The sequence below is a fragment of the Urocitellus parryii genome, chromosome 3 (assembly GCF_045843805.1).
Source record: "Urocitellus parryii isolate mUroPar1 chromosome 3, mUroPar1.hap1, whole genome shotgun sequence".
Classification (NCBI taxonomy): Eukaryota; Metazoa; Chordata; class Mammalia; order Rodentia; family Sciuridae; genus Urocitellus; species Urocitellus parryii.
The window spans coordinates 156,220,577-156,235,478 of NC_135533.1; the positions used below are offsets into that span (position 1 = coordinate 156,220,577).

The 14,902-nt window shown below is 47.6% G+C and overlaps 1 protein-coding gene across 1 annotated transcript in view; it reads right to left on the minus strand.

Annotated features, from left to right (window-relative positions):
• The window catches only part of LOC144253508 (mediator of RNA polymerase II transcription subunit 15-like), a 31,756-nt gene extending 24,500 nt beyond the window's left edge, over positions 1-7,256 (minus strand). The window contains exons 1-2 of the transcript XR_013343295.1: positions 6,985-7,256; positions 357-505 (exon numbers count right to left, since the gene is read on the minus strand). The gene's annotated coding sequence lies outside the window, so the exon portion shown is untranslated. The remainder of the gene's footprint in view (positions 1-356; positions 506-6,984) is intronic.
• Between the last annotated feature and the right edge of the window lie 7,646 nt (positions 7,257-14,902).

Below are 14,902 nucleotides of genomic sequence, written 5' to 3' on the forward strand. Positions count from 1 at the left end.
GTAATCTCAGATTCCACGCATGGCTTTATTTTGTGACAAACCACGTTTGTTAATTTTCAGAGTCTTTGTAAAGGACGATGGAAAAGCTCCATAAACTCAACAAGGCAAAACAACTGTTACCTGTCCGAGATTTTATTAGCAGGACTGTAGCGGCCAGTTGCAGAAGAGAAGGGAGAGGGGAGAGAGAGAGAGAGAGAGAGAGAGAGAGAAGAGGGGGAGAGAGAGAAGAGGGGGAAGAGAGGAGAGGGGGGAGAGAGAGTAAGAGTAAGAGAGAGTAAGAGTAAGGGAACCAACCCGAAACAGGGTATTGATATTTATGGGCTTAACACAGGATGAGGAGGAACAAGGGCTGTTACTTCTTTATTGGCTGAGAGTTCGAGCCTCTTCAGGGATTGGAGGTGCACCATTCACAGGGATTGGAGGTGACAGTTCGAGCGCCATTCAGTGCATCATGGACCTGAGCTCCCGGAAGAGAAGTGCTCTGGGCGCCAACTTTCCTGAGCTCCTGGAAGAGAAGCACTCCGTTAGCCATCTTTACCAACATTCCTCCCTTTTTTTGTTTTGTTTTGGGGGCGTTGTACTTGATCTGGCGACTTCCTGCTGAGTAGGGGCATTGTTTAGAGGGAGGGAGGGAGGTCAGTTGGTTGGAGAACAAGGACCAGGAGGCCCCATATCCATGCACTGAAGGCATCAATTTCCTCCGGGGAGAAGTCCATAAATGTGCCCTGCAGCTATGAAAAGAAACAGCATTAATTTCTGTCATGTTGTCCAGTCAGTAGGGCTGGTAGAAAAAGCCTATGCCCAGGAGAAGGCAGATTAGAACATATAAAGCTGAAAAACAAGGGCTTATTTCTTTGGCATGGTGGGGTAGAGATGGCCCTTTGGTGGAGTTGTCATTTGGTATCTTCATCTTTCAGCACTAGGTGAAGGTTTCTTGGGATGACTGGATGTGCATGTTGTCTGGCTCATTGGCAAGTAGCTGGTAATCCTTGAGGAGGAGCTGATTGAAAGTTTGGTTAGAGATTTTGTTAATTTCCCCTTGAAAGAATTTTAAAATGCAAGGAAGGAAGGCACAAAACAAAAAGACCAACTAGAGGTCCCAGTATCTAGAGAATCCAGCAGCTGACGGGGTTTGTGAAGAGGTCCCAATACGATTGTTGTGCCAATTGCTGATTTCTAAAAAGGGTGTGGGTGTACTGTGTTGCTGTGGGTTCCTAGATCCTATCCGGAGGCCCATTCTTATGTGTGTTCTCCTCTGGAATGGGATGAAGGGTGGTGTGTGACTGTGAAAAACAGAGCTTGAGAGGGTTATCTGGGGATATCTCACAGGTAAATCTGGGCGATTGTGGGGGTACTGCAAGGTTGGGAGCTGTGGTGGGATTGTCCTCTGGAGGGCTTGCCACCATTTTTAACCTAGAAATATGAATCCAGGGGGTTTCTTTCCTTCCTGTTGGAGTTTTGCAGCATTGGGTGTACACAGGACTACCTGTAATGGCCCTTCCCATTTTGGGGGTTAGGGGAGATCTTTCCCCTGGGTAAGAAAAGTAGACCCATTCTCCTGGTTTGAGTGGAAAGGTGGCAGCTGAGTTCTCTGGATCTGAAAGCAACCAATCTTGTTGCTTCCATAACTCAGAGCATATAAGGAAGAGGAGGTGAAGAGCATATTGGTCAGGAGGGGCCAAGGCTCTGGTGAGATTCCTGGGGGGAGAAGGGGATGACAATACATTATCTCAAAGGGGGAAGCAAGGGATGACTTTTTTGGTAAAGCCCTCATACATAGTAGGGCAAGAGGGAGGAGTTTAACCCAATCTAAATGAGTCTCTAAAGATAGTCTCATTTTGATGTCTTTCATTGTGTGGTTGGCTTGCTCAACCTTACCTGAGGAACAATGAAAGTGCCATGGGATGGACAATGTCTTTGCCACATTCTGGGTTACTTGAGAGACAATCTCAGGCCCATCGTCAGATTGGATTGAAGCAGGCTTCCCAAACAGAGGGAATACTTTGGTTAGGAGGATGTTAGCAACTGTGGTAGCCCGCTTATTTGATGTGGTGAAGGCCTCTACCCAACCCGAGAATGTGTCTATTAAAACTAGTATGTATTTGAAGTTTTTTACTATGGGCATGTTGGTAAAGTCAATTTGCCAATCTGCCCCAGGAATATGGCCCCTGGCCTGGTGAGAAGGGAAGGTTCCAGGTTTTAAAGATGTATTGGAATTCACTCTTTTGCATATCTGGCATGAGGCTGTGATTTGCTGTATCACTTCTTTATCCTGGGGAGTCAGAGTAAAGAAAGAGTGGAGAAAGGCTTTGAGAGTCTGTGGACTGGTGTGGAAAATGGAGTGGAGGTAAGTAAAGAGGGCATGTTTAGGTGGGTCTCCATTATTGGGTAATGATGGAGAGCATGTGGCAAGGAGAGATCCAGTGAGGTCTGAAAGGGCGGCTGACCTGGCTGCCTGATATGATTTAGAATTCCCCTGTGTGACGGGGGAGGAGTCATTTTGGTGTGATCTGCAATGGACAACTCCAAGTTTTTTAGGAAGCTGGGAGGCTTGTAGTAGCTGGGTGATGTATGTGGAATTGGTTATAGAGGTGCCCTTTGAGTTCAGGAGACCTCTCTCCTTCCAAATTGCTGCATGAGATAAAAGAATGTGGAAAACATATTTGGAATCAGTATAAAGCGTAAGATTTTTCCCTGCTGCCAATTCTCAGGCTTGCGTTGCAGCTACCAGCTCAGCCTGTTGGTTGGTGGTATTTGCAGGCATTTGATTGGCTTCTATTACTTGTGATAGGGACACTCTGGCATATCCAGCTTTTCTGATCCCCTCATGCATAAAGGAGCTGCCATCAGTGAACCAGGTGTAATCAGGTTGGTCTAGAGTTCCCTCAGTGATATTAATTGGGCATGGGAGGAAGTTTTCTAGAATTTTCCTGCATTTATGTATTGGGGACTGTTTGACCTTGGGCCTGAATGGGTAACAAGAGTTGCCGGGTTGAGAGGGGTGCAGGTTTGGAAGGACACGGAGGAATCGTAGAGGAAAGAGACCAAGAGAGAGAGAATTCGACAGGGAGGGAGGGTTTGCAGTCCTTTGTATGTTAGCAAGTCCTTGAGGTGACGAGGGGAGGTGACAGTGATTTGGGCTCCAAAGGTAAGCTTTTGTGATTCCTTTAATAAAACATAGGAGGCCGCTAGGGCGCGGAGACAAGGAGCCCATCCCCGGACAGTTGGATCTAACTGTTTCGAAAGGTATGCCACTGGAGCAAAGGTGGCATACCTTGTCCCAGCACCCCCAAGCTTTGCCCTTTGTTTTCATGAACATAGAGAGTAAAAGGCCTATTAACATCTGGCAGGTGTAGAGCCGGTGCTTGTAAGAGGACCTTCTGGAGGGTTCTGAAATGTGGTTTTGCTGAAAGTAACAAGGGCGCATGCTTGTTCCCCTTTGCTAGATCATATAATGGTTTGGCAAGTAATGAGAAATTTGGTACCCATGCCCTAAAATAGCCTGCCAGACCCAGGAACGAGAGAATCTCCTCTTTAGTTTTTGGTACTGGAAGGCTTTCAATAAGGCCTTTTCTATCGGTTGTGATAGCTTTCTTTCCTTGGGAAATGTGGAACCCTAAGTAAACACCTCAGAGAGAGAGCTGCACCTTTTGCAGAGAAACCCTATATCCTCGGTGAGCAAGAAAATTCAGAAGGGTAGCTGTGTCCGACTTTGAGGTTTCTAATGAGGGACTACAGAGGAGGAGATCATCAACATATTATAAAAGGGTTGGGTCAGGGCATAGAGGGAAAAAATCCTCAAGATCTCCAGCGAGGACTTGTCCAAAAATATGTGGGCTGTCTCAAAACCCCTGGGGCAGGACAGTCCAGGTTAACTGTCGGCAATGTCTAGTTTCTGGGTCAGTCCAGGTGAAGGCAAATATGTCTTGGGAAAAGGCAGTTAGTGGAATCGAAAAGAAGACATCTTTAAGATCAATAACTGAAAAATAGGTGGAGTTAGCAGGAATGGAGGAAAGGATAGTATAAGGGTTTGGAACCAGGGGATGTATGGGCCTGGTTGAAGAATTTATTAACTTTAAATCCTGCACCAAAAGGTGTGTTCCATTAGGCTTTTTTACTGCTAAAATTGGGGTATTGAATGGAGAGTGTGTGGGACGGAGGAACCCCTTTCTTAGTAAGCTCTGAATGATTGGCTTTAGGCCCTTAAGACTGGCAGTTGGCAGTGGGTATTGAACCTGGTTTGGGAAGTGGTTAGGGTCTTTAAGATGCACTTCCATGGGAGAGCAATTTGCAGAGGATGGGGTTTCAGTGTCCCATACAATTGGATCTACCATTTTACAGGGGAGGGGAAAATGTGTGTTCTGGTGGTCGTTGGGGTCTCCACTCCAGACACAAGGGGGTAAAGTCTCTTCTTCGTTGGGGAGTAAAGCCATGATGAAGATATAAGTAGGGGAGGACAATAAGGGTAAGATTGAGGGAAGGATGATGGTTTGACCTCCTACCCGACAATAGGAGATTCAGAGGGATAGGTAGTTCCCCCAAACTTTCTCAGAACTGAGAATGTGGCCCCAGTGTCTACCAAAAAGTTTATGGGACGCCCATCCACTTGGATAGCCACCCTGGGTTCCTGCTTGGTGATTGAATAGGTTGGGACAGAAGACCCAGGGCCCCGTCAATCCTTGGCTGATAGGCCCAGCAAGTCACTGGTGGGGTGACTGACCTCAGCTCCCCTCCGGGAATTGGGGCAGTCTTATTCCCAGTGGCCAGGACGTCTGCATCTGGGGCAAGGTCTGGGTGGTGCCCTGGGGTTAGGGCAAGCTCTAGCCCAATGTCCTTCATCACCACACTTAAAGCAGGGCCCAGGGGGTCCTCATTGGGGGGGTTGTTGTCTCCCTTTCCATAGGTTGGAAGCAGGGCCCAGAGGGTCCTTGTTGTGGGGGTTGTTGTCTCCCCCTTTCCATAGGTTGGAAGGAGCCCTGTAACATCTGGCCAACATCTGGCATTTTTGGCATTTTGCTCTTTCATCTCTGTTGTGGTAGACCTTGAAGGCCGCGGCCAACACCTTAGTCTGAGGAGTCAAGGGTCCCCTCTCTAATTTTTTTAGCTTTGCCCCGATGTCGGGATAGCTTTGTGAGAAAAAATAGGTCATAAGAAGTTGCCTCCCATCTGGGGATTCAGGGTCCAAATTAGTGTACTGTAGAAGAGCCTTTGTTAGTTGGTCTAGGAAGGCTGAGGGATTTTCATTTTTCTCCTAGATGACTTCCTGGAGTTTATCAAAGTTAATAGCCTTTTGTGCTGCAGCCTTTAGGCCAGCTATCAGACAGGTAATAAGGTGGTCCCTACGGCCCAGGTCTTGGGGGTCATTATAATCTCAATGGGGGTCTTAGTCTGGAACTGCCTGGGCCCCTGAGGGATGGTGGGCTTTAGTCTGATGAACCTGGTCTGCATAGGCCCTAGCGTGGTCCCAGACCCTTCTCCTTTCCTCAGGGTGGAGAGTATTGGACAGAATCATAAAGATCATGAAAGGTGAGGCTATAGGCTTGAGTTAAGTATTGAAACTCTTTAATATAAGAGACAAAGTTTGCAGTGTAAGATCCCAATTTTTTCTACTTGAGAAAGGTCAAGCATAGAAAAGGGAACATAAACCCTTAAAATCACATCCGGCCCGGGCGACCTCCCGAAGGGGGGCCACAACATGTGAAGTTTGAGTCAGGTGATGAGATGTGGTGATTTGTGGGTTAGGTGCTGTATTAGTGCGTGAACGGGTGGCTGAACGGGTGACAAGTGGACTAAACTGAGGTGGAGGGACTGGGATGGAAGGAATGGAAGTGGGAGGAGCTTGTGTAGAAGTATCGGGAGGAAGAGGAGGAGAAGTGTCCGAAGAAGAAGCCACAGATGTAGAAGATGAGGAAGTGGGAGGAGGTGAAAGTGGGGAAAGTGGGGCTGAGGGCAGGGGAGAGCAGAATGGAGGCAGTTCATCAGCTGGGTCAAAAGTGGAGGTGGAGAGCAGAGAAGAGGAAGGAGGAGAAGGTGTGGAGGCAAAGAGTGGAGAAGAGGAGGAAGGAGGTTTGAGAGCAAGGAGTAGCTGTTGAGGCTTGCATCAGGTGCAGAGATTTGGATGAGATCGAAGCAAGGAAAAAGCCTCCACATAAGGAATCCTGTCCCACTTCTTTGATCGCTCACAGTAATTAAAAGATCCCGGAGTAAATTGGGATCCAGAGACCCACACGTGGGCCAAACGTTTTGGTTGTCTAAGGGGTATGTAGGCCAGTCCTGGGTACAGAATTTTATGAGCCTTTTTGGCTTAATATCAGGGGCCAGGCTCAGGGTTTTCAAATTATCTAAGAGGCACTGCAAGGGAGAATCGGCCAGGAGGAACAAGGAAGTTCCCATGCTGGAAGGGCAAGATGGGAGTCAGAGAAAGGGTAAGAGAGAAGGACAGAGAGAAAACCCGGGATGGAAAAAACTTCTTGGAAGCTCGGGGCAAATGGAGGATCAAGTGGGTGTCCCCAAAATGACCGGCTGCTGAGAAGAAATACAGAGGGCACTACCTGGTCGTCACCAGTGAAGTGCAATCTGTGAGACCCAAATAGGGCCGGGGCCGTGGGCAACCTGATGTCAGGAAAGTTTTTCGACTGGAACGAGAGAGTCAGGAACGGAGTTCCGGGAGGAACAAACGGAGTTCTGGGAGGAACGGAGTTCCAGACTCTGGTGACACAGGCTGTAGCAATTACGCTAACCCATCCACGGGAGATAAGAGTGAAGAGAGACGGAGAAGTTAGAAAGAGAGAATTAATCCTACGTCCCAGGCGGTCGATTCCCAGAGGTGTCCTAGCAGAGCACGGGGTCCACCTCGACCCTGATGGATCTGGGTGGGGTGCATTCCTCCCCTAAAACACCCGGAGGGATTGCCGGACACTCAATGGCCAATTCCCTCGTTCTGGTGAGTTAGGGTTCAGGCCCTCATCGGATGGGGGAACTCACCAATCTGCAGGCCGGTGGTGGATGTTAGGCAGGCAATCAGAGGAGTGGACTACGACAGGAATGGTTGGGCTCGGAGTTTGGGAATGACGGGGAATCCCGTCCCGGGTTTCAGCACCAAGGTAAAGGACGATGGAAAAGCTCCGTAAACTCAAAAAGCCAAAACAACTGTTTACCTGTCCGAGATTTTATTAGCAGGACTGTAGCGGCCAGTCGCAGAAGAGAAGGGAGGAGGGAGAGAGAGAGAGAGAGAGAAGAGGAGAGTAGAGGGGGAGAGAAAGAGGAGAGGGGGGAGAGAGAGGAGAGGGGGGAGAGAGAGGAGAGGGGGAAGAGAGAGAAGAGGGGGAGAGAGAGGGGAGGGGGAGAGAGAGGGGAGGGGGAGAGAGAGGAGAGGGGGAAGAGAGAGGAGAGGGGGAGAGAGAGGGGAGGGGGAGAGAGAGGAGAGGGGGAAGAGAGTAAGAGTAAGAGAGAGTAAGAGTAAGGGAACGAACCCAAACAGGGTATTGCTATTTATGGGCTTTCCCATTTATGGGAATGGGTGACAGGAGGACAGAAGCAGAAAGTGGGGGCAGGGCCCTAAGAAGGAGGAGCTGGAGGGGCAGCCACTGGTGCAATGGAGGGAAGAGGAGAGTGGGAGGAGGGGTTTGAGCAATGATATGGTGGCGGTGGTGGCTTGTTGGCTGGATTCGAAATCCGTGGATGAGGAGGCAGAAAGTGAGAAGGGTTTATAAGCCAAGAGGACATGCTTTGGGTTGCAGGACATACAGAGAGATGGATTCGAGCAAAGGAGGAAGAAAGCCTGAATATATAAAATCTCTGCCCATTTTTTCGATTGTACACAATAATTATAGAGATCCTGTAAAATAGCAGGGTCTAAGGACCCATAAGGGGCCAATGGTTAGAGTTATATAAGGGATAATTGGGCCAATCCTGAGTAGAGAATTTTATCAATTTCTTGGGTTTGATCTCTGGGGTTAGGCTGAGGGTGTCCAAATTGTCGAGGAGGCATTTGAGAGGGCAGGCCAGCAGGGAGGAGGCGCCCCGCCTTGTGCTATGAGGAAGGGTATGTTATGTTGACTGAAGAGGCATCCCACTGGAGCCAAATATCAGAACCAGACCTCAGACAGAGGATATGGTCCTCACCAAAATCCTCTAGTGAGGGGCCTCCCAGAGGGCGTGGGAGCTATGGGTCACCTGGTGCCAGGCTTTTGGATTAAGAGGGGGAGGAGGAGACCCAAGCTCAAGGAGGGAAGGGGGTTTGTCAGTTCTCAAGCTGGCGGAGGCCTCTTGGAAGGGGAAGACTCCAGGAGGACCACTGTGACCATGAAGGTCTGTATGGGGTGTATTCCTCCCCATGAGACACCACAGGGGCTGCCAGACAATCAACAGTCAGTTCCCTGTTACCATGCCTCTGCGGGTTTAGGAGTCCGTAGAGAGGGACTCACCAATTTGAGGGCTGATGGTGGATGCGAAGGAGGCGATCAAGAAGATGGGTGCAGGTTGGTCTCCTCTCAGGTGGTGATCTCTGGCAGGGAGTCCCATCCAAGTTACAGCACCAATGAAAGGCAAGTGATTCACCCTCACCTGAGAAGGAGATTCAACCAAAAGATTTTATTGGGGGGCTGCCCAAAGGGGAAGAAAAGGAGAGGCAGAGAGAAGAGAGGAGGAGGAAAAGAGAAAGAGAGCAAAAAGGAGAGAAAGAAGAGGAAGAGGGAAGAGAGGAAGAAGGTAGAGAGCCTGCAAGCTTTGGCTTAAGAAGTGTTGCATAGGGCTGGGGTTGTGGCTCAGTGGCAGAGGTCTTGCCTCACATGTGTGAGGCACTGGGTTCGATTCTCAGTGCCACATATAATAAATGAATGAAATAAAGGTCCATCAACAACTGAAAAAAAAAATTATTTTTAAAGAAGGATTGCATAGGTAACGTGGCAGGTGCTGATTGGCAGGGTGACTCAGGAACAGCAAGCAGACACTGTGTTCTGCGGGGATTGGTTGAGAAAACCTTTGAATTTGGCATTCTTCAGCCCTTTGGAGAGGAGGGGGAGGGATAAGGGATTCTGTGATGTTCTCATGAGACAGAAACTTAACTTTAGTGGGGAGTCTCCCACACACCCAACATTCACCACCACAGGCAGTTTATATTGTACATTTTCAAGTTGACATCTAAATTATTACTTTGTGAATTGCTGGCAATATAGCTCAGTGTAGAGCACTTGACTAGCATGCATGAGACGCTGAGTTTGATCCTCATAAATGCAAAAAATAAAAAGAAGAAATTAACTTTTAAGTCAGGTACAGTGATGTGTACCTGTAATCCAGACTACTAGGTGGTGGAGATGAGGCAGGAGGTCACCTGAGTTCAGGATTTTGAAGCCAGCCTGAATAACATAGCAAGGTTCTATCTCCAAATAACAACAACAACAACAACAACAACAACTGATAATGGCAGCACTGTAATCCCAGCTACTTGAGAGGTTGAGGCAGGAGGATTACAAGTTCAAGGGTAGCATCAGCTACTGGCCTCAAATAGCAACCCTGTCTCAAAATAAAAAATTAAAAGGGCTGAGGGTGTAGCTCAGTGGAAGAGCTCCCCTCAGTTAAATTCCTAGTATAACACACACACACACACACACACACACATACAAAAGAATAAGGTGGACATCTTGTCTAACTCAAGAGACATTTTAATAGGGTCCCTAGGATAACCCTCCCCCTCTTGCCTCTGATTTAAGAAAATGCATAGAGCAAAAGACACAAAGATCCACAGATAGACAAAGAGACAAACAGAACCCTAGAGCCTTTCTCTCCTTGCTATTTGCTGCAAAGTGCTATTTCCATTTGTATTTCCATTTGGGTTGGTGGCATCCAGAGTAATAGTCCATAGTAAGAGTCTCAGGGGTGATCAGGAAAGGGAAAGAAGAGACAGCCACAGAACCTGGCCTCAGGGAGAGAGGGAGACCACAGGAAGGTCAATCCTGAAGTGAACCTTTACTCCCTTGATACCTGCAGGCCATTCTAGAATCTCCAATATGGAAACCAGTGGTTTAAATTCTGAGAAAGAGATGATGGATGAAGCTGAAGGTGTGCAGAGACCAGACCTGCATCCTACATCTTGTCCAGGGGATCTTTACCTGGAGTAGACCTCTCAGATAGTCAAGTCTCCAGCCAGTTGCTTCTTTTGGGATACTCTGCCATGGCTGGTCTCTGTCACTGGCCATGTATTTCCTAGACACCATCTGAGGCCTGGCTGGAAGAAGGAGTTAGATTCTTCTCAGGCAGATAAAGTTTCATATATAAGTCAGCTCCTTGGTCCTACAACAAAATAATCAAGGCAACTTTATGAAGAGAAAAGGTTTATTTAGCTCATACTGACATGACTCCTGGTGCCAAGCCTTAAAGCCAACCCACTCATCCCTGTGAAGCAGCAGTAGCAGAGCAGTGTAGTGGAGAAGCAGTGCCAGACTGACAATCTGGGTGGGCTAAAGCACACTGTAGTCCAGCTGCACCATGAACTGCCTGCTGCTGCCCTTTTCTGGTGTCCTGGATACTGTGCATCCACATGGCTACAGTTGTTTAAAGTCCACCATGCCATGCGAAAAGAATTCAAAAAGAAGACATTGGTGGTAAGCTGCTAGGGTCTACTGCAACACATTAAGAACCACAACATCGCTCTCTCTCCCTTTCACTCTTCTTCCCCAGCAGCTCTAAGGTATGTGGCTCTTCTCCATCATATGCTCTTGCCATGATGTTCTGCCTGTCGCAGTTGGACCAAGAGACCTCTGAAATTGGGAATTGCCTCTGACCTCATGGGTCCACCTTACCTGGAAAGACCTGTGAAGTTACGCCTACTCCCCTGGAGCAGCCCACAGCAAATGATCAACTATAGTGAAGGTACGCAAACCCAGCTCCCAACTCTTAAGTGCATTTGACCAAGATAGTACATTCACCTTCTTCTGATGGGCACAGCCATGCCTAAGTGAACACTGTTTGGAGGGAGAAATGCAAACTGGATTTCTATCTGGTCTGCCTTCTCAGCTAGACACTGTGCAAGGTTTTCTTGCTAAGTTGCTTAGGCCTCCCTAAGTTGTTGAAGCTGGCTTTGAACTCATGATCCTCCTGTCTCAAGCCTCCTGAGCTGCTGAGATTATAGGTGATCTGATGGGAGGTGGAGAAAGGGGACTATCATCAAAGAAAAGGCTTATTTGTATGAATTGGATGATTGCCACAGGAAGATTTTGCCAGTTTCCATTCCCTCTAGCTGACTATGAGCCTGTCTGCTGTCCTGTATAGAAGGTATAGATGGACACAACACAATGCCTTTATTTTTATGTGGTGCTGAGGAGCGAACCCGGGTCCTGCCCATGCTAGACGAGCGCTCTACTGCTGAGCCACAACCCCAGCCCCAACTAATTTTTTTTGAAATTAAAAATAGACTAAAATAATGAAAATGGTAATTTTAAATAAAAGACTGGGTTTGGGTCTGCCCATAGACAGGTAGATATGAATCTCAAACAACAAAGTTTGAACTTTAGTAAGTCAGTTAACCTCTCTGAGATTCAAATCTCTTATATGCTGAATAAAATGTGGACCTCTACTAATGGACTGTGAGAATTAAAAAAGAAGAATGTGCATGTGAATGTACCTGTTAAATCATGAAGGATTGTAAACTGTAGGTATTAATAAGAACAGCACTGTGTTCCTACTTGATTTAAGAAGCTCGAGTATATAGTCTTGGTCTTGGAATATTGGAGGATACTGATTTCCTTTGGGAGAGGAGACAGAATAACTTTGTGCATTCCTGCCTTGGAGAGTATTATCTAGAGCATCAGTGATTTGCAGAGACAAAATTGCTGGATATATCTTTTGCAGTTTTTTTTCTTCTTCAACATGTCAACAGCATTTGCTTCTTTCTCATCTCTTCTCTCTGATGCTCTGTGGTACAACTGAATGCTTCCCTGAGGATGAGTGCCCATTGCAGTCCATGCATGTGTAAATATGTGTCCATTCCACCACTGTCTTTGCTACATAGAGAATGCAGTCACAGGATACACAGGAGACAGATGGAGCAGAATAAATGGGTGGCACAAAAAAAAAAAAAAAAGAACCACAACATCATTTCTTGGCTGCAGAGGTCTGCAGCCTAGGCAAACTCTACTCACCAGCAGAAATGGAGAAACTCTGGTTTCAATAGTTTTAGAGGTTCAAAGTTCAAGATTCATTGGAGGTTGGGAACACTTGGCCTCTGGTAAGGGAAATAGATGGTAACACGTTATAGAGGGAGCACATATTAAATCAGTCACATTTCAAACAAAGGTGGAGAGAAAGACCTGAAACCCATAATCTCCCAAAGCCTACCATCAATGATTTAAGGACCCCTGAGTAGGCTCCCCACTTTTGGAAGTCCTAGTGGCACCTCCTAGTGCTGTCATCTTAAATCTTTATATACAGATTTTTGGGGAACATTCAACATCTGTTTTAGTCAGATTTTTAGCTTCTGTGACCAAAATACAGAAGAGGAGGAATTAGAGGAGGAAAAGTTTATTTGGGGGTTCATGGTTTTGGAGGTTTCAGCCCATGGACAGCCGCCTCCATTCTTTGGTGCCCCAGGTGAGGCAGAACATCTTGGCAGAAGACTATGGTGGAGGAAAATGGCACCAAGAAGCGGTGTGAGAAATGGGGGGCAGGGCCTCTGCTTAACAAGGACAAACTATATACCCTAAAGGCACGCCCCCAGGTATCCACCTCCTCTAGCCACACCCTACCTGCCTACAGTTACCATCCAGTTATTCCTATCAAGGGAATAATGCACTTATTCTAATCCCACGTTTTACCTCTAAATTTCCTTGCATTGTCTCAAATCTAAATCATAACAAAATGCAAACCACAGCACTTCTGCTTAGAGAGCCTCACATGAATCATTCAAGCACTGGCCCTCTCCCTGAGTTTCACCTAGGGCCCTATTCAATTTCCTTCCTTGGTGCTCAATCTCTGGAAGGTGCTGACCTGTATTTGCTTCCATCCTAGCACCATCCAGATAGGACCCCTTGCTAAGGTTTGAATATGTTTTATCCCCCAAGGTTTCCTATACTTGGTCCTCAGTGTGATGAAATTGAAGGATGGTAGAAACTTCAAAGAGGTGGGGCCTAATGGAAAGTGTTTAGGGAATGGGGCTTTACTCTCAGAATGGATTAGTGACCTCTCTGAAGGAAGAGATTCTGGTCTCATGGGATTAAATTAGTTCTTTTTTTAAAAAAAAATATTTTATTAGTTGTTGGTAGACCTTTATTTATTATGTGGTGCTGTGAATTGAACCCAGTGCCTCACACATGCTAGGCAAGGCAAGCACTTTACCACTGAGCCACAACCCCAGCACTTGAATTAGTTAAAAAAAAAAAAAACTTTTGTAGTTATAGATGGACAGAATGCCTTTATTTTATTTGTTTATTTTTATGTGGTGCTGAGAATTGAACCCAGTGCCTAATGCATGCTAGGCAAGTGCTCTGTCACTGAGCTACAGCCCCAGTCCTTGAATTACTTCTGATGAGAATAGATTGCTGTGAGGATTGTTGGGAAAACATATAACGGCAGCAGCACCCCAGAGAAAACCCCCAACATGGCGCCTAACGACCCTCTTTCTCCTCTTTTTTTTCTTTCACTGGCGCAAAATGTTCCCGCTGGCGCCAGTGTTCAAATCCTGCAAGTGGGAAGCCTTAGCCCCAATAAGAATTAACTTCTTGGGCTCCGGAACTGACATATGGAAGAGCTTGCCAATAAACGGGTGACCTGTTATCTACCTCAGCCCTGCTACCTCTCCTTAGATCTATATAAACACACAGCCTTTTGTAATAAAGTGGAACCTCTCTGGTGATCTGTGTCGTGTGGTGTCTCCCATTCGTAGTGCGGTGAAGCGTCTTACAGTGGTGCTGAAAACCCGGGAGACCGTGTGCTCGACAAACTGAGCACCGTCTCCGCCACCGCCACCACTGTCACCAATGACACATTTCGCCCTTGTCTGTCTTTTTGGGCACTGGCTCCCTGCACTCACCACTGATCGGGTTTAGGTAAGTTCCCCCTCCCCTGTTCGCCAACTCCCTTTGAGCTGCCAGCAGGGGACCAGACCGTGATTGTCCAGCACACTCCTGACGCCCAGTAGAGAGGAGGGAATGCACCCCACTAAGACCTTCACTTGTTGCAGTGGACCCTCTGGAGACCCGCTTCCCTTTGGGGTGTGAGGCTTCTGGGTTTACATGAGAGAGGCTCCCTGGTTTCTTCCTCCTCCGCGGGAGCTGCATCCCACCAGAGCTGTGTTCAACCTGGAGCTGAACTTCTGGCCTGGAGCTGTGTTCTGCTGGGGCTCTGTCCTTTCCTTCCTTGACTCTCTCTCATTCTGGTGGAAAAATTTTCCTGACATTATGTTGCCCATGGCCTCGACCTTACAGGGTCACACAGACTGCACTTCACTGGTGACGACCTAGCTGTGCCCTCTGTGCCTACTCGCAGTGGACTGATCACTTTGGGGACACCCACGTGATCCTCCATCTGCTCTATGCTTCCAGGAAGCCCCTACGGCCTGGGTTAATTCTTTTTCTCCCTTTGCTGTCCCTTCCTCCACTCTCTAACTATGGGTGCCTCCTCGTCTATACCAGAAACCTCACCACTCAAGTGTCTCCTTAAGAATTTGGCTACCCTCTCCCCCCCCCCCCCCCCCCCGCCACCTCAAGCCCAAAATTCTTATCGGATTCTGTACCCAAGATTGGCCCACATATCTGTTACATAATGACAATCATTGGCCTCCAGAAGGCCCATTAGATCCAAATTTCCTCCGGGACCTTTTAACTATTGCCAGTGCCTGAAAGGGTAGAAAGAGGTTCCCAGGTCTTCCCGTCCTGCCTTCTGCTCTCTGCTCCCGATCTTCCTTCTGCAC